This window comes from Cylas formicarius, unplaced genomic scaffold (assembly GCF_029955315.1).
Source record: "Cylas formicarius isolate icCylForm1 unplaced genomic scaffold, icCylForm1.1 PGA_scaffold_6__28_contigs__length_40554024, whole genome shotgun sequence".
NCBI classification, from domain to species: domain Eukaryota; kingdom Metazoa; phylum Arthropoda; class Insecta; order Coleoptera; family Brentidae; genus Cylas; species Cylas formicarius.
Genome location: NW_026844347.1, coordinates 36,077,356 through 36,097,971, shown reverse-complemented (window position 1 = coordinate 36,097,971; position 20,616 = coordinate 36,077,356). Strand labels below are relative to the sequence as shown.

General features: G+C 33.7%; 1 protein-coding gene across 2 annotated transcripts in view; it reads right to left on the bottom strand.

Annotated features, from left to right (window-relative positions):
• The window catches only part of LOC132703257 (QRFP-like peptide receptor), a 118,707-nt gene extending 113,063 nt beyond the window's left edge, over positions 1–5,644 (bottom strand). For both annotated transcript variants that reach the window (XM_060672406.1, XM_060672405.1), the window contains exon 1: positions 5,381–5,644. The gene's annotated coding sequence lies outside the window, so the exon portion shown is untranslated. The remainder of the gene's footprint in view (positions 1–5,380) is intronic.
• Between the last annotated feature and the right edge of the window lie 14,972 nt (positions 5,645–20,616).

Genomic DNA, 20,616 nt, shown 5'->3' with positions numbered 1-20,616 from the left:
AATTAATGCCAGGTCTACAGAGAAACGGAGAGCGGATAACAGATAAGGGAGAACAGAGAACAGAAAAAAAGTTTTGGTTAGTTAGAACCATGTCGAGCCAGTGTGAGATAACATACCTGCAAAGATTTTTAAGTATCTTATTAGGAATATAGTTAACTTGGCAAGGACTTATAGATCATTTAACAACTAAGACCTTTGTTATCAGACTTTTCAGTAAATATATTGAACTATAGTGTGTTATGTTGGGACCACTTCCCGTACACCGATAAAATTTTCGGAGTATAGATAATAATTAAACTGGCTTTACGAGATAACGTGAAGAACCAATATCTTGAATTAGAGATTATGACAGGACCTTCACGTACATGCTTCAGTGTCTAAGACATGTAAATATGAAAATAGATAAATATAAATTGTGGCCCATTTTTCTAATTCAACAAATTGAAATAAATTGAATTGAGGTGGCTTTTACTTGCTGAAAATCCATTTATCAAAATGAATAAGAACTAAGAGTTCAGATTTTCACGAAATTATATATTTTTACATTATGTATATGTTACATTATGTATGTATGTAAAAATATATAATTCTGTGAAAATCTGAACTTTTAGTTCTTATTTATTTTGAATTGAAAAAACAAAAACAATAAGTTTTATAACTCCAGTAAAACTATGTCTTCTGAGTTAACAAGTAAAAATTTATGTTGACAAAATTTTTGTGAAAATGAAAACCTTTTAAATTTTAATATAATAGACCTAAATAGTTTTTATTTTCAATCTCAATCAACTATGTCATCGTGTGATCCAGATAAATATTTGAATTGGCAAAATAGCATTTATTGTCATTGTCAATTGTGTGCAGTTAATGAAATGTAAGTTTGAAAATAAATTGTTTTTAAATGGCTGATATGCTCGAGTCTTTGAACCATTCGTTTCAGATATATTACAGTTTTAAGTAAAATAAAAAAATATCTACAGGGTGCGCCAAATTTGAGGTTTTTGGAGGTATGGGCTGTTTTTAGCGAAGGTAGGCCAAAACCTTCTGTTATTTTTCTTTCTGTTAGTTTCACAAATAAAAAAGGTATAATTCGTACTTAGTACTTAAAAAAAAGGTATCGATTATTATTTGACACATAATTATTTATTTTAAAGAAAATTAAGTAAGGGTGTAAGTATTTTAAGTATTTTTAGGACCAACGTTTCATATCAACATATATGTCAACATAATTTTTTGAAAAAATGTCGATGTTTGCGAAGAAAATTGGTTCTTGCCAGTTTGAAAATGAAAATTTCAACTTCGAAAAAGCAAAAAAGAATAAATAATAAAAATTCTAGAAAAGCTTGCTGTGATTGGTCTTCCAACGAGGTGGTAAATTGAAATGAGAGTCGATTTAAACCTGAACCCTTCCAGCTAAACAGTGTTCCCTTCCCTTTCAGTTATTAAATAGGCTATAACGTCCCTCGTATTCGAAGAGAGGATAAACGTTTAAGTCCCCGAGTGTATATTTTCAATTGCCCGTTTCACTCCGGACGATTGGGCTTCTGGGTCAGTAATGTTAAACCCCTCACGCTGGACTAAGGGCAAGTCTTGATTGTGGTTGAAACTTATGTAGTCCCAAATCAAAGAGGGTCTCTAGAAACGGATCGGCTGCATAGGTTAAGCTAAATGTATCCATGAAGTTTTAAGCAAAATTAATATTAATTGTTATATAATCAAAGTAGAGCCCAAAATAACCAAAATTATTTAATAACATGTTTTTATTCATTTCATTGTCATTCACTTGTTTCCAATAGCTTTCGCTTCTGTTACAGGAACGTTTCCCAAAAATACTATTCCAGTTTACACGTAAGTTTCATTTTTTAAGTAAAGCAGTTGAGTATTCTACTCCTACTTAGTGCATCAATATCAAAGATCATTGAATCAGTATTAAAAAACCACTACTACTTTGGTTCGACAACGAATGGCATAGGGTTAAAAAAAATTAAGAAATTACGGGCGTTGCGGGCTCTGGAGGGAGGGAACCTTCAATCGGGGTCCATACGACATTTTAGAGGGCTGTCGCGGGGATCGCGGTGTCATGGGCATGCCGAGTGACGTCATGATCCCCGAGATGACCTTCTTTGACAAATTGACCTTTCTCTTCCCATCAAGGCAAGAGTGGAGAGAGGGCAGAGTCGGCTTCTGGGATGGACTTGTCTGGTGCACGGACGGGTCCAGAATGGGAGATCTGGCCGGAGCTGGAGCGTACTGCGAGACAACGGGATCGAGCTTGTCGGTCCCTCTGGGTCAGTACTGCACTGTGTTTCAGGCGGAAATTTTCGCTTTATTGATGGCGGCCAGAGAAGTGCTTCGGCTCAGCCACGGAAGCAGGAGAGTCTTCTTCTGCTCGGATAGTAGGGCTGCACTTATGGCACTGAAGTCAGTGCGTACGCGGTGTTTGTTGATGAAGGAGTGCAAAGGGGTACTGAGGAGGGTGGCTGAGGAGAGGAAGGTCACGTTGGTCTGGGTCCCGGGTCACACCGGTATCCGGGGCAATGAGGCAGCGGACTCCTTAGCCAGAGAGGGCTCCTCGCATAGGCATATAGGGCCAGAGCCCCGCTTGGGGATCGCCCCGTATGTGAGGCGGGGCGAGAGACCGGGCCGCGGTGGGCTGGAGAGTTGCTCCGGGAATGAGGCAGGCGAGGCTTATGATGGATGCGCCCGCCCTCCCTCGGACGAGAGAGCTGCTTTGACTGACCAGAAGGGAGCACTAACAGGGGCCTACACAGGACATTGCAGGCTTAGGAGGCATCTTTGCTTGCTAGGCATTGGAGACGACCCGGAGTGCAGGTGGTGCATGGAAGGGGAGGAGACCCGTATCATCTGCTCACCGAGTGCCCTGCTTTGAAACGGGCAAGATTGGGGTCTTCGGAATGGCCCTGATCGTTCCGGACTCAGTGCACGGTATTGGCTAAAGGAGTTGCTGCCCTTCTATAGGAGAGGCGGCATTGTGGCCCTCTAGAGCGGCCTGGGGGCACAACGGCCCCATCTGGTGGCCTAAGTGCTTGGACGCCCGCGAGGGCGCCCCCCTTTAAACCAATACCAATAATAATAATAATAGTATTTTTTAGAAAAATTAAAATATTTAAAAAATTATGTATTATTATTCATAAAAAATTTGAAGATTTTAGAAACGGATTCAAACCAAAATTTAAGAATTTGGCGTTTCAATGAAAAAAAAAAGTATCTTTTATTTGTCACGTTTTTTGAGTCACCCTGTATACTTTGAAACAATGTTAAATTGTTAAACAATATTTACAGTTTTGGTAATTACTATTTTCTCATAACTTTTGAAATCTTATTCTATCTTTGTCTCGCCCTGTATAAAACTGTAAACAAAAGGGCGATATACCCATAGAACACGAAAGTACCAGCGATCTGGATCCGAGCGTGTATCGCCGCTCCTAGTTTATTATCCCGTCCCCTTCGACTGAGTTGTTCCCTTGACTCTTTTGGCATGTTTATTGCCCTAATTTAGGCGTACATCTTTTCGGGGTTGCAGAGGGTGCAAGTCGGGTGTTTCTGTGTCACTGGACGGCGATAAAATCCTGAATTGTGTAAAAACCCAGCCCTCTGCGAAGCTCCGTGGCGTTATTTGACACGCGTCCGAACGTTTTACAAAATTAACTGAGTTTGCGTGAGTAAAGTCCTTTTCGTAAATGCAATTCAATTTAACTGGCACTAGTAAAATCTCGCACTTAAATTAACAAAATTTGTTAAAAGCAAGTTTTCTTAAATATACAAATGTATGCGAAAAAAATTGATGACGTTACTCAGTTTCCAAATTTGGAAAAACACATAGACTTGAGATTATTTAATTTCATTTAGAGGTATTGTATTCGATCACTTAGGCTTGAAATTGAACGTTAATAGTATATTATGCAACAAGTGCTGTAAACGGCACGTGACTCATGAGTTTATTTGACACGAGCGGAGCACAGCGGAGCGTGTGTCCTCTGATAACTTAATCTTGGTAACTCAATTGAATTCCAAGTAATGTCTAATATTTAAAATGTTTATTCCATTTTTATTGAAGAGAGGGCAATAAAAAAGAGGCAATTTTCTATTTCAATTCGTAAATGATTTAATATTTTGAATATTCGAATATTTTCAACCTTAGATTTAAAAAAATACCTTGTGGGCGACAGATATTTTCAACGTTTAACTGAATTATCACAATTTTATCATAAAAAAAAAGAAATATTTTACAAGAAAAAACGAAGGTTGTTATCAAACATCAAACAACATCAAACAAGCTTTCTTAAAATTGGAAATTGGAAAATAACGAAAGACAACCAAAAATGAAATCGTAAAATGTTACATCTTTTTATGCAAATTAAAAAACTTAAAACAACTTTTCATCTCATATGAATAGGGCTCTTCGACAAACTATTGTAATTGGAGAGAATGAAAAAATAACCAAAAAAAAAAGCCGGAGAAAATAGTGTTTATTTTGTTTAACAAATTTTGTGAAAAACGGAAAAAAACATCAGTTTCGAAATGTTTTTTTTAATCAAATAAGTTAATAAAAAAATTAAAAATAACATCGTAGAAATAGAAAAACTAAACAATATATATAATATATTTAAATATATTCACTAGGACTGTCTTTCTAATTAAAGGGAATCAAAAATAACCAAATATAAATCGAATGTCGCATTAATTTAGAATTAATGAAATATACAAAAACTAAACACATATAGAATAGGAATTTTTTAAAAAAATTTGTTATTAAAGAGAATCAAAGATAATCAAAAATAAAACCCAAGCATTATTTCACATAACTTTTTTGCTGAAAAAGCAAAAAACTAAAACAACTTTTGTAATTAAAGAAAACCAAAAAAATAGAGTCGAGACGGTCGCTTTTATTTTGCATAACGTTTTTACTGAAAAAGACAAAAGAATGGTTACTGTGCAACGCATATAGAGTGGGGTTTTCTCAAAATATTTGTGTAATTAAAGAGAATCAAAAATAACCAAAAACAATAAGCTAAGATATAACAGGAAGTGGCATTGATTTTGTATAATTTTTTTTTTAAGACAAGAACATAAACATCATTTGAACACATATACGGTGGGGTTTATCCAAATATTTTTTTAGCTAAAGAGAATCAAAACTAACAAAAATATTTTTGTCATTAAATAGAATCAAAAAAGTAAAAGTCTCATTGATTTTGTATAACTTTTTTAGCGAAAAATACAAAAAAAAACTAAAATAATTTTTCCACGCATAGAATAATTTTATTCTCGGATAACACCTCAAGCCGCAACCCTCTATGAGCGGATTTTTTTAAAATTCAAAATTCAACTTTTAATTCTTTCGGCTAATGTCATTACTCACGAAACGATCCTCTGTTCCTGTGGTCAGCTCTAGAACCATCATTCAAAATATTCGACACTTTATCCGCTCCAGATGGCTTTACATTTTAGAAAAAATGTCACGACTTCACTTCCGGTGCACCGCAAATAACGTCATAGTGACGTATTCGCCGTAACCAAATTAATACCAAAATTATGATTCGAAATTTTCGTCGTTTTGGATTTCGCGCCGCGCGTTTTCGTTCCCTCACTCTCCGAACCGAGCAACTAGTGAAAACAAACTAACGTCGAGCAATGTTTGGCCAATGCGATGTGTGAGCGCCGGTTTCATTCACGGAAAACTCGCGGGAGCGATGAAGAGGGGGGAGGCGCCAAAAGGAAAATCGCTTTTGACGGTTTCTTGTTCTCGTAGGAGGCGACGACACCGTGACGTCAAGAGGACGACGTATCTGAATACGTCGCACAGTGATAGAAAATGCAATTCTAGGATTCCAAAAATATTAACGCTAGATAAGCATTTATTTCGGTTATATAAATTAAGGTAGATACTAATTAACTCTCAAAATATACATAAAAGTTGTTGCAAAAGTTGATTTATATATTTATTTTTTGTAATAATTATAATTACAATATGACAAACTAGTGTCCCATTTCTTACCACTACTGTACCTATTAAGATAAATTTAACTAACAATGCTGATACGAAACGTGATGCTAGAATTATTAAATTTTACCACTATGTAAAATCTAAACATATTCTGTGTATACAAGGTAGGTAGGTACATTTTTTTTATCTACCAAATTTAATAAAAAAAACAATAATTGTTCATGTTCTAACCAATCCAATCAGTTAATTTTATCACCTGAATAACTTTACACTTCAGTTCATTTTTTGAGATAAAAAAAAACAAAGTCACTGTAAAAGTTAATGTTATACATTTATAAAGTATTTGATTATAATAAATCAATATTACCTAACTATAATTAATAATACAAATGGTGAAAAATGAAATATCTTATATATCAAATTAAATTCAGGTTCTGCTAGAAGATTGATAACTTCTGTACTAAAAACACTTTCTTTTTTTGGTGGTACAACTCTCAAACTAGATACAAGAGAGTCTGAAGAGACTAAAAGAATATTAAATAAGTCTTTGTTGCAATCATTTCTAGATATCTTCCTAGTATTATGCTCCCTATAGTACTTAACCTCTTTGTGCCTCAATTCCCGGGCATCCTCTCCCAGCTGTCCTATCGGTAATAAAAAGTTATCGATAACTGGATTCTGGATGAAATAGCAGGGTCCGAAAAAAAATCTCCTAGTCGTATTCCCATCACTCGTATTACCGAACCCCGCTTTGAGAATATCGACTAGCAAACCTACTTCTTCCCAAATTTTTTTAATTATTTTCTGTTTCCTTAACTACACGAGATGTAGTATGATCTAATAATGATTGCAAAGGAACTTCGACTGATGAGTTAGTCACTAGGATTTTATTAGGGTAGCATTGTTTTTTGGCCACTAAAATTTTATCATAAGTGGGAAACAATTTTTTGAAACCTTTTTGGTGGTCTTGGTCCTGATTTTAAAATTTCTTCCAAAAGGCATTTTTCATGTATACGCTTGAACTTTGTTAAACAACGTTTCGATTTGTTCCACTTTTCATGCAGTTTCTTGAGAACCAAATACTTATCTTGGGCTAAAAGATGCTCACCCCCAATGATATGTAAAGTATAATCACGTCACGTTTTTTAGGGTGTAAAGGGCCATGTGATTTTAAAATTTCGAATAAGTCGATACGCCTAATCGTCGCGGATTTGTCTCTAAAACTACAAATTGATGTAGAACGGGAAGGGGCGCGTGGTGGCAAAAGTTTTTTGATTTTTTCGAAAAAAAATAAACTAGGCAAGAAGATGGTGTTAATATCTAGCAGTCGCAAATAGTCGCAAAAAAGTTCTACTCTGCTATACAACAATGCTACCGCATTTAGACTTTAATTTTCAATGTATACCTAACTGAGCGGCATAAAAACTCTTTTTCACTAGATATCATAAATATATGTAAAACATACACTACACACCTCCAGAAATATGCATATATGAAATGTCGCGACTTGTTAGAGCGTGTAGCTTTTGTTTCTCGTCTAGGGCGACTAAGATTATATTGTTATTGTTAATTAAGTATCTCTAAAGGATGAATGAATGATTTGAATTTTGGAACTGAAGGGCTCAACAATAATAATATTCTTATTATTACAATTTCCAATCATTTCTAAAGAAATTTCATTTCTTGATTTTTTTTCAATCCAATTTACGGCTTTCGCTTAAAAAATAAAAACTTCTTCTCTGCCTGGTCATAAGAACATGCAGAGAAATTGGTTTTTATTAAATTAATATGCTCATAAATGAATCTTACCATTTCCTTCGTAGCACTTTCATTCTCACTTTTTGAAAAAAATATACGAAAGCTGTAGAGTTCAAGATGACTTTCTGCATTATTTTCACTACCAAGTGGTAAATACCACCTTTGCGGGGGTGGGGGGTATGCTAAAATCGAAGAATTTGGTTTTTCTAAAATATTTATTGATATGCCTCTGATTCCAATTCCAAGTAATGTCTAATGTTTAAAATACTTATTCCATATTTATTGAAAAAAGGGCAATAAAAAAAGACGCAATTTTCTATTTTAATGCGTAAATGATATTCGAATATTTCCAACCTTAGATTTAAAAAATACCTTGTAGGCGACAGATATTTTCAAACATGGATGCTTTACAAGCTTTCTTAAAATTGGAAATTGCAAAATAACGAAAGACAACCAAAAATGAAATCGTACAAAGTTGCAATTAAAAAAATTGTAAAAATAACCAAAAATAAAGCCGTAGAAAATCGCGTTTATTTTGTTATTAATTATTATTATTATTATATTATATAAAAAATTCGTCTAGACTATGAAATGTTCTGGAAAACAAAACAAATTTTTTCTACTCCCGTCTGAAAAATGCCTAATTATACATCGATCTAGCGTGCGGAAGGCGTTACTTTACCACGTCAGTTTTGGTTTCACACGAATCCGAGCCACTTCGGACATTTCCGGGATTTTACCGCACGGGTGTGGGAGCGATCGGATGTTTTCGGAGATTTTACCGCACGACTTGAATTTTGGCGTTTGTCAATTCTGACGGTCATGTTAGTGAATGTATTCGTGTTATAGCTCAAAAGGCAACTCATAGCCCTTTAAATCCATTACAGAGAAACAAAATTTCTGTTACGTGGTTATCGAAAAACTCGAGTTCATCAATTTTGCGAAAATACCGCGGTAATCTCCATCTGCCAAGTGAGACAAAGGATAAACTTGTACGTGCACGTATATACGTATGATTTATCGCTACTTTCTTGGAACAAAACACACCAATCGATTTGGTTTCGCGTCTACCAGCGCCAGCTTCTTATTCAAATCCCGGATAAATATGCAAACACGTGAAATATATTCGATACGTGCTCTTCCAATCGCATTCGAAAATTAGTTTCGCGATTTGGGTTTCAAATAGCCCATCGTGTAACAAATATTATAATTTTTATGCTTAACATTGTAGATACATAGATAAATAGTTTATTCATAAAAATTATGTGTACAAAATTATTGTTACAACGTGTAATAAACATTTTGCAAATGCAAATTAAATTAGAGCATAAGTTTTGTTTAAATATTGGGGTTTTTTATTTGCAATACATATGGTATTAATTAACACAATTAAAATTTAATTTAAAGAAATTAAAATCATAGGTTTCAAAATCGGAGATATCCGAAAGAAAACATAATCATCAATTTCTTTTGAATTTTTTCTTCGCCTTAATTAAACATATATCTGCATTTTTTGTTTAACAACAACTTGTCGTTACGTGACGTGAGATGTTACATTTTTATTACAATTACAATTCTCTCAGAAATTCCAGAATGGTGTCGAAATCAATATCTCCAGCAAGAGCAACCGTGTATACATTTGTTTTGGAAAATAGTTGTAGGAGTAATAAATATCGAGTTATATTTCCGGATCTCTCAATGCGGTTGAAGTTTGGCACTAGCCTATTGTAATTCTTTGTTTTTACAGGTCTGTATTCTGTCCACACGAGGTGGAATTAAAATTTTTAATTTCCTAAAGAACTACCGACACTTCTTCCTGCAACGAAACTCAGAGATATCACAAACCCATTCTATTTGCTGTACAAATATCTTACCAATATGACAGGAATGACCCCACGGTATGCTATTTGAAGAATTTCGCTGGATGTCACTTTTCGTTTATTTATTTATTTATTTATTTATTTATTTTTTATTTATTTTGTTCATTTTATTTATTTATCTTAAAACAAAGTTCCTTTATATGACGAACTAACGCCACAACAAGAAAAATGAAAGAAAGTAGAAATAAATTACATTTAGTTCCTTAATGACATTGAGTTATAAAGCAAAAATATCTATGTGCAAAAGTAACTGTAATAGTTTCTTTGCAAAAGAGATATTTATGAGTTGTTGCCTAAATTTGTATTATACTTGGCACATAGAATAAAGCGGGCGTTCTAGTCATTACCAACTTAGCAGTAAACGATAATTTTTAACAGTTTTCTACAGCCTACTCGATTATTAACAATATAATGCAAAAATATAACACTTCTAGAAATACGATCTATAGATCAGCGAACTAAACTTCTAATAGGAATTTGTTTTAATTATTATTGACAAATGGTGGAAGCCGATAGAGTAAATGGTTTTCCAGAGAATAAGTTTTTTCTGAAACATACAGTGCGTCGTAATAATCAATGACGTAATCGCTTCTTGACTGAACCCGAGGTATAGTGATTTTCATATGGATTTTTTGAAATATCTAGAGCAGCTTGTAAATTGTAGCTCTTGATGCGGCCTTTGACACTCTTTGGACCGATTTTTGATTCGCGATTAATGATTTACTATGGAAAAGAACAATTTTCTGGTTCTTTTAGATTTTTGACTATACTTGGAAAACCCTGTATATAATCGAAAAAATGCCTGAAATAAATGTTATAGCACTGGATCTTCCATGTCTGCTGGTTAACGAATTTTGACGATGCGGTCAATCGTTATGAAGAAAAGCATGTTTTTGTGGAAGCCCAAATAACCAAAAAAATTCAAAATTTTGAAAAAATACTTGGCAAAATTTGATTGCACCCAATTTCTACTGTTTAAATGTGGGCATAGACTTTTACTTCTCTGCTAAATTTGAATAATTTCTTATAATTGAAAACCTTAAATACAAAAGTTTAGTAGCTGTCTATACGGGCTATATCGTCATGTAAAAGAAACTAATAGCACACTGTCTTTTAGTTATAGCCAATTTTCACTATTAGGGGGTACCAATTTTTCAGAAATAAAATTTTTCGGAGCCAAATCTTGTGCGTCTTCTGGTTCAAATATTTTTTTATTCACAGAACCAAGGGCATAGGTTATATTATCACTTACATTTAATGCAATAAGTTTAATAACAATAATTTAAATAAATTAATAACAATTCTAGAAATACGATCGATAGATCGATGAACTGAAACTTCTAATAGGAATTAGTTTTAATTAATATTGACAAATGGTGGAAGCCTGGACGATTTCATTTTAATCGAATTCTTCGTCCTACCAAATCTTATAAGCCAACTTTGCTGTAATTCATTTCAAAAAATGGTTCAGTTGCAAGTTTTTAAAGGCATGAAAAGAAATCCATTTTATCAGTGTCGAATGGCATTATGAAAATTAGTAAAATAAAATAATAAAAAAAGAAATCATTCGTTATTACGTCAAAAATTCCTCAAAATAAACGTCGACTTTTCATTATACAAACGTGTCGACGTGCGGCGAAAATAGTTCAAAATAATGACTCGTTAATTTATTTGTTTATAGTGAATGTAAACGCCGAATCAATAAATAACGGTTCCAGATAAATGTTCATTCTTTCGCTTTGTAACGAATTCCTTTGATGTTTCCGCTGGCGAATCCAATAAACTAATGGGACAGCTAATTTAACCAACTTATCCGTGACACGTGTCCGACAGGGCGAAATAGTCCACGTGTCGAAACGCGTCGAGCTTTGAAGTCGCTTCTTGTTTCCGGACGAATATTAAACGCATTCAAATGGGACGTGTTTTCCGCGATTATGTAAAAATATGCATTAAATCCGTACGATCCGTTTACGTTTTTCATACAGAAATGGACAGCTGATATTCGTTTATACGCGAGAGAAATTTATAAGAAAAACTGTTTCTCGTTGATGGTTGCATTATTTGTTTCTTTTTTTTTGCAATCGTTAGCAGATTAACAACCTATTAAGCGCAACCGTATAATTGGTTGCATACTCGAGTACCGTGTTTTTACTGGTATAAGTCTCTGGGTATAGAAACCAAAGTCACATTTTATACAATTTAACAAACAAATAATTAGTGTTTTTCAAGACATTATGTATTAGAGAAAGTTAAAAAAAAAATTAGCACATAAGCCATAAGACACGTTTGTATATTCTGTGACCCAGCGTAATACCGGTTTGCTTGAATAGTATTATTTACACCGTTGCTTGGCAACGCACGGCCGCGTCATTACATTAAGTTTTAAGAACAAGTGTAACCTGCATTAAGATTTAAATTATTATTAGATGCAACTTCCTAGGTGTATGTATCTATATTATAATAGTTTTACATAGACAGTTTCGTCATGAATTAATTTTACGGGTGTAATATTAATTACTCGCCAAAAAAACGAAATAGAACTTTGTTTCGTTAAATTCAGTGATACAATCTGCTGAAATAAATCCAAGGGCAATTATTAATAAATTATATATTTGACAAGCTTTATATATTAGGGGTTGAGAAGATCTCGAAAATTTGTGCTTTATCTCCATCTAAGCCTTCACAGCACTTAGTATTTTATCAATGCTTAGTTTCTTTTGACATCCTCAAAACCTGTAATTTTTCATCTTCTTTTTAACCAATTTTAACACCCCAGCCAATGCCTGAGCTACCACACCATACACAAATATTATATTGGTTAGTTTTGGTTAGTTTTCACCACAGTTCCTTTCTAAATACTATGAGCTGGGTTGTGAATAAATTGACGAAACTCGTGCCCAGTGTCAAGCCAGTGTGTCAAGAACATCACAGTGTCACAGTGTAAAACAAGATTGCTTTCGAAAAATCGTAGCTGGGCGGGGCAAGTTCGTAGCGCCTAGCGTGAGGCAGCTTTGTATTTCAAAAAGAAGCCGCTTTGCAAACGTACTGTGAAACATACAGTGCGTCGTAATAATCGCGTAATTGTAGCTCTTGATGCGGTCTTTGACACTGTCTGGACCGATTTTTGATTCGCTATTAATAATTTACTATGGAAAAGAACAATTTTTCTGGTATTTTAGATTTTTGACTATACTTGGAAAACCCTGTATATAATCGAAAAATGCCTGAAATAAATGTTTTAGCATATACTTTCCATGGCTGCTGGTTAAAGAATTTTGACGACCCGGTCAAGGGTTATGGAGAAAACCATGTTTTTCTGGAAGCCAAAATAACCAAAAAAAAATCAAATTTTTTAAAAAATACTTGGCAAAATTTGATTGCACCCAATTTCTACTTCTCTGCTAAATTTGAAGTCGATATCTGCAAATTTAGGACACTTAACAGAATTCTTATAGGTGAAAACCTTAAATACAAAAGTTTAGTAGCTGTCTATACGGGCTATATCGTCATGTAAAAGAAACTAATATCGCACTGTCTTTTAGTTATAGCCAATTTCCACTATTAGGGGGTATCAATTTTTCAGAAATAAAATTTTTCCGAGCCAAATCTTGCACGTCTTCTCGTTCAAGAATTTATGAACGCAGCCATTTTTATATATTTTAAGCATCCTTTGGTGTATAAAATTGGAGCAAAATTTGAAGCTTGTAGATCAAACCGTTCGGAAGTTATCGTCAAAAAATCCTGGAACAGAGAACGGAGAACGGAGGAGAGACAAAAAATTTTTTTTCAACGCTGATGATTTGTTACCGAGATCTCGAGTTTAGTGAGGAGCGCGTATACTTTCGAAAAATTCGATTTCATCGATTTTTCGAAAGTAACTAGTGTTAGAAACTCTATCCGGACGTGAGGACAGAAAAAGAGTTTATTGTTCGATATAGCGAGAAAGCTAATTTTATCGCGGCCCGAAAAAAAAAAGTGCCTTAACCTTAACTAAAAAGAATGTTCTCCAATTTCCCGTGGTGTCTGTCAAGCGGCTTAACTCGACGATTTTTCCTAGTACGATGTTTTAATGGATCGACCGTGAACTTTTATTTCTGGATCGGGAATCGAGGTAAAAATAAAACAATATTCGTATCATCAGGTCATATTTATTATATACCGTCTATAAAAGATTTTCGGACATAAAATTCGTTATTTTGTCCAATATCGCAGAAAATTTTCAATATTTTTTTTAAAATTATATATATATATATATATATATATATATATATATATATATATATATATATATATATATATATATATATATATATATATATATATATATATATATATATATATATATATATATATATATATATATATATATATATATATATATATATATATATATATATATATATATATATATATATATATATATATATATATATATATATATATATATATATATATATATATATATTTATTTATTTATTTATATATAATGTTTAATTAAAATTAAGATAATTTTATCTGCTCTAAAAACGGACCTTCGTATGTCGATCTAAGCCCATGTATAGATACGTCTACGCATAGATTGAAATCATCTTCACGAACATGAACGTTTGTGCTCTTGTTCTACACCCCTTCTGCATGCTTTTAGCCATTTTTTTCGTCGCTTGTTATCTTCAGATACCCGAATGGAATGAACATTTTATCTGGATTTTTCATAGAACTCTTACAAAAAAGTCGATTCAGTATTTATAACTATTAGTTTCCATGACAAATAAAAAAATTGATCATTAAACACTTAAGAACCAGGACTAACGATGCAAATTTGGTAAGAAATCAATGAGAAATGCTCGGAATGGCTGCTATACTCGTAACATGACGTGTATTTTCCTGCGGTGTGACGTCACACCGGCTGCCGCGCATCTTGATTTGTTTGAATATGTCCTGCGGCTATTCCAACTTTAATTGCTTATTATTAAATAAGTATTGCGATTGAAGGGTTCATAGTTGGTATAATGTGTTTTCATATGTAAACACATTCTAGTAAAATGAAAAGAATGGGCAAGTTCCCTATTTATATATCGCACGCCAGGCTTGCTACTGTCTGCTTTAGTTGGATTTTTGACTGCTGAGTGCTACTAAATGTACTAAATACATTACTAATCTTAACAAGTTAATAATAACAATAATAATGAGATTATTATTATAAATAAAATTTCTCTCGTCCCTGCATTCATAACAACTCCAAATCGAAACCGTGTTATCACAACAACATCGGCGTCGACATCGATGGCCATCAGCTTCGCCATTCAATGACGAGTAAGAGAGGGGATGGCAATTATCCCAGCGTGCAATTTGGCGTCGTAGGATACGCGCAGCGGGTGGTTAATCCTAAAACGCTGCTGGATGTACGGGGTTTCGCGTTCTTTTAATTTACTTTTAGCCGAACGCTTTCAGTTTACTTTGGTTGGGTTTTAGTTCGCTTTAAAAACGAGTGGTCCGTTATAAAGAGGTGGGGCGACGATAGCGGACGAGTTTTAAACCCCATCATGATTCGAACGGCGTTTATTTTGACGGAACGGAATGTTTACTTGTCGAAAATGACCGGCTTATTGTCGGTTTTACAGTTCCTGGCGCAAAAATTGTGCTTGAAATTCAGGCATTGTTTTCACATGAGTTTCGTGTTGGCGTTGTATTCAGACCATAAAGCTATTAGACATTATAGTGATCCTGTTATATAATAATAATGTACCGTGCGTTCAATTTATCTTGATAACATTTTAATTGACTGTAACTTTTTTGCTGTTAGAGATATCAAGGTCAACAAAAAAAACAAAATGTAGGGTTAGTAGTCAAGTGACGTGCAAAACAAAACATTATCAATTTTCTGACATATAATAATAATAATAATAATTATTATTATTATTATTATTATTATTATTATTATTGCCAAAAATTCCTTTTACATAAAAAATATTTTTATATTAAAGGACCTATAGGGGGCAGATACTGCATACTATATTGGTTGGTTAGTTACATAACTTACAAAAACAACTACTTACTATAACTTACAACTACTTAATATTGGTTGTAAGTTGCACCTCGCCAATTATACACACAATATTTTACTATTTATAATTTTTGCAAATTGAAAAAAAAACTTTTACATTTTATTTATTAGATTGTAACACTTCTAATGGTTTCTTTAGCTTTTTTTAAGTACTTTTTTGTAAACATTGAGATTTTTCAGTTCATTAGGTAATTCATTAAAATATTTTACTGCATGATACTTTGTCCAATAGTCAGTTGGTGTCGGGGCAAAATAATACTTTTATTACGAGTGCTCATTTGATATTATATATATTCATTTTTTAATTCACTATATTGATACACTATTGAATTCATCACAAAAGCTTGTTTGATACTCAGTGGTCTATCTGCATCTTGTTCCTTTATTCCAATAATTTTAAGAATACGCTTCCGACGCCGATCCAACAGGTCGAACGAAGAACTGTAGTGATCTCCCCAGCCTATGACTGCATACACAGCGACACTATGGAAAAGACCATTATCAATTTGTAATAACTGCTATCTTGTTAGTACTTCCTTGACATATACTAAGTATAAGGTTTTTTTCTACTATGTTAGCCATGTGAACATCCAATTTTATATTATAGTCGTAAGTTATTCTTAGATGTTTACTACTGGTAGCTCTTTTCAGATTCACACCATTAATCATGATTTCAAAATCCTGTGGCAGTCCTATAGTTTCCAAAAGAGACAAAAACAGGCTCGTCCGTGTTGAGTACCAGTGTATTTTGATAGAGCCAGGAGTATATAATATCCAGAATTGATGACATGGCTGTTGAAAATTCGGGCCATGATTTTGCTTTCATTGGTACTGCAGTATCATCGGCATATGCTATTAAAGTATCTTGCAAAACCAACAAATCGTTTATATATAAGACGAACAATATTGGTCCAAGTATTGAGCCCTGAGGCACTCCAACATTTGTTTTAACTTGATGACTTTTAGTAACATTTACCCTTACAACTTGGCGTCTATCTTTCATATTTTTTTAAATGGAACACCCTGTATATTATATATGTGTTTAATAGAATATCTTATTCCGATTATAATAATGTAACACAGTTTATATTTTAGACCACTCGTTTTTATGTCAGAAAATTGATGGTGTTTTGTTTTATACGTCAGTTGGAAAAAAACTTGGCTACTGACCCTACATTTTTTTTTGTTTTCCTTGAGATCTCTATAACCAAAAACCGAAAACTAACCAAAAAAGTTACAGCCAATTAAGATTTTATCAGGATAAATTGAACGCACTTACCAAAGGATTAAGTAACTTAATTTACTTTTCGAAAAACGACTTCGATTATAATTAATACTGCGATACATTCTAATTTCGCAAATTCCTAATATTCGTTGGCAAAACAAATTAATTCAAACGAAAATCAGACGGGCGAGACAAAAATCCAAATTACAAACCTACGTTAGCAAACAATAACATTCAAAATACATCAAGTAAAGTTTATTTTTATTTTCAATTGTAAACATTTTTTGGGTAAATGTAATAGAGTAATTGGGAATTTTCGGAAAAGCGGCATGTGAAAATTTGTGCTAGGGCGGATGGTTTTTTGGGTAGATTTTATAGATTTTGAGTTAGTGCTAAAGCAGAACATATCTCTGTGGTCAGAGTGCTAAATGTAATTGAAAGTCGAAAAAATGGTGGAATTACCAGAAAAAAATCCGAGTGTCAGTTATTCTTCGTAATACTAGAAGAAATAGATATATGAGCATTCTGATTTCATCGCACTACTGTGGTAAAAATTTGTGCGCCTCAGGTGGCTATCTACCCACCTAACTCCTCAAGATTTAATGGGATCTGGACATATTTTGAGAAAATTTTAAAAATGCCGCATCCAAACTTTTTAATGTCAGCGGTCATTTTGGTTGTTGAACGCCGCAAGGTATTAGTTTTGCAATTCTTGGTGGAAGATTCTAGTAACTGTATAATTAATACCGATTTTGTACCTCAGTTCTAACTTGAATAGTAGTAATCGATCCTAGAACAACAAATTAAATGTCTGATTGCTAAAGTTAACATTTTATGCGTCGGGTGTAAAAAAAAATAACCATATCTAGTGGATGTATAGAAAATCAAAATACCTTTCGAATGATGTATGATGTAACTTACTACTCAAATTTCTTTAAGTTATGACGTAACTGTCACTTAACTCACATATCCTCAAAAAAGTTCGCATTAAAAAGATCAAAAATCGATATCTCCTTCCGCTTAAAAGTTGGAAGAGTCTCTATTTATTTCCGTGCCGTGTACTATTCTGCGTGATAGAATTTATTATTTTTTTCCCTGATGTGAATAAATATTACGTAAAGCAACCTTTACTCGATCTGCATTTCTTATTGGCTTTTGTGAGTTTTTTTTTACACAAGTCTTTTGGCCCCTCCCCAAGACTATCAGACTCGACAAAAGCGTATCAATCATGATTGACAGCTGGTCAGTATTTGTCCAAACAGCCAGATAGTATTTTGAAATACTGTCAATAATACTAATTCCATCTGAACAGGGATTATTGGGGTAATGTCCATGTGTATAATTTACTTACCGTTATAGAAGGTTTTATGTAGCAAAAACTTATTTTAGTACACAGAAAAAATCCATTCAACAATCGTAATTGTGTTGTTTGCTTGGAAGATTTATGACTTAACAATAACAACAACATCATTAAAATTTAAATGAACAGGGATTCGAAATGAAAGTGAGCAGATAAATATGTTAAAATAACATTTATCGATCGTCTTAAAATAACAAACTAGTAATGTCTGCATTAAAATACACAATAAAATATAATAATTGACGCGTAGAATCGCCCTATATTTTGTCATGTATTTTTTTTTAAATGAACATACACTATGGAAGAACTACATAAGAACGGGCTTCTCGGACCCACTATCAAAACTAATTCATCAGAAAAATAACATTGAATAATAAATTTAGAACGGGCCCTTTTTAACAGCTTATTTTTGCCATTCTAGCTGGTTAGACGCGTGAGCAGAATAATTTTTAAGCGGTAAGCAAATTTAAAAATCGGGCAATATTATTTAGAAGTGGGATTTCTTTTCCTTTGTGATTCTGTTATGAAGAAAATGTCAGTTTGTTAATATTAATCCAATTCTGGCATAATCATATCTCTTTAATCAACACTAACGCAAGGTTGTTGACAAATTGGCGAGTGCTACAGGGATATTACGAATATTTGTTTCATTTACATGAGGATCCGCTAAAATGTAGATATAACGAATCAAGATTAACGACAAAAATATGGCGTATCTGAATATTGTTGGCTTAGGAGTTGAAATTTAGCAGTTTTTGCTTTTTTTTTACATAATTGGAGAGGTTGGTAAGAAATGCAAATCAGGCTATTGTAAAATAAGATATTGTTAAAAAAATAAGTTTGTGGGGATTCGCATTTTGTTACATCGAAAAACTGAGGATTATTCGAGCTGCACATAATATTAAAATGCTATATATTTTCAGGTGAAACATTAACTTGACAAAGAACAATAAACATGTATAAAAAACATGATAAAAAACTGTAAATAATAATAAAGTAGATAGATAGATAGATAGATTCATTTATTGACTACGTATCGTACAAAAGGGACGTACAATTGTAGCAAGTCAGAAGTGATATTCAAGTGCAATAAAATCAAATTAATAAATAACATAAAAACACACATCCAATACAAAAAAAATTAGACAGTACTATGCAGTTTTATAGCGCATCGATACCAGTGACAGTGTCAATGCATGCTCGCAGGGAGTAAAATCAATGACGTTGTAGCAATTCTTTAATAATATGTTTAAATTTTCTATTGCTCATCTTTTTCACGGTACCTGGCAAAACATTATACAATTTCAGGTTCAATGAGTTGTTCTCAGACTTCCTCAGTCTAAACCTAGGCCGTCTAAGGAGATCCCCCGAACGAGTTGAATAGGCATGGCAATCGGAATTAGCGCTAAAATTTCCTTTCGTTCTCTGTATCTCTAATAACTGGTAGTAGATATAGATGCAAGGAAGGGTCATCACTTTGAATTTTTTAAAATATGGTTGACAATTGTCCCTATATCCTATATTAGCAACGACTCGAATGGCCCTTTTCTGCATTCTAAAAATCTCCACAGCAGCTGAGGAATCACCCCACAGTACCGTGCCATAGCATAAGTGTGAATGCAACAAAGAAAAATAGACCATGAGCAGAGTCCTTGTTCCTATCAGGCCTCTCAGTCGTCGAAGAACAACTTAACGGACTGTCCACTATTTACCAAGCAATTGGAGGAAAACACAATACTCTGGGTCTTGTCTAAATTTAATTTAAGATAATTATTTTCGAACCAGACATTATCCCTGTCCTCCAACATGCCAACCCTAACGGACAACTCCTCGATACTCTTAGCAGATGTAGTGAAGGATGTATCATCGGCAAACATCACGCACGCAAGGTCATCTATGTAGATTGTAAATAGTAGTGGGCCCAGGACGGAACCCTGGGGCACCCCGCTTACTACTGATTCAAGTCATGAACGGTCATCCTGGTATTCTACAAACTGCGGTCGGCCCTGCAAGTAGGACGCTATAAGATCTAAGGGCAGACCTCGTATACCATATCTGTATAGCTTTTTAATAAGAAGCTGGTGAGAAACACAGTCGAAGGCCCTGGAGAGATCTCTCAAGGTCAAACCAACTAATTCACCCCCCTCGAGGCCCTCAACTATACAACTCACAACTTTAGACACTGCTTGGATCGTCGAACACCCTCCCCTAAATCCAAACTGACCAGCACAAAGACATTCGATCTTATTAATATAAGAAGTTAGCTGATCTTTTGGTAAGATCTCAAAAACTTTTCCGAACAAAGGCACGATTTAAAGTATTGAAAGTAACAACCAGACCTAACAAACTTAAGAAATCTAAAAC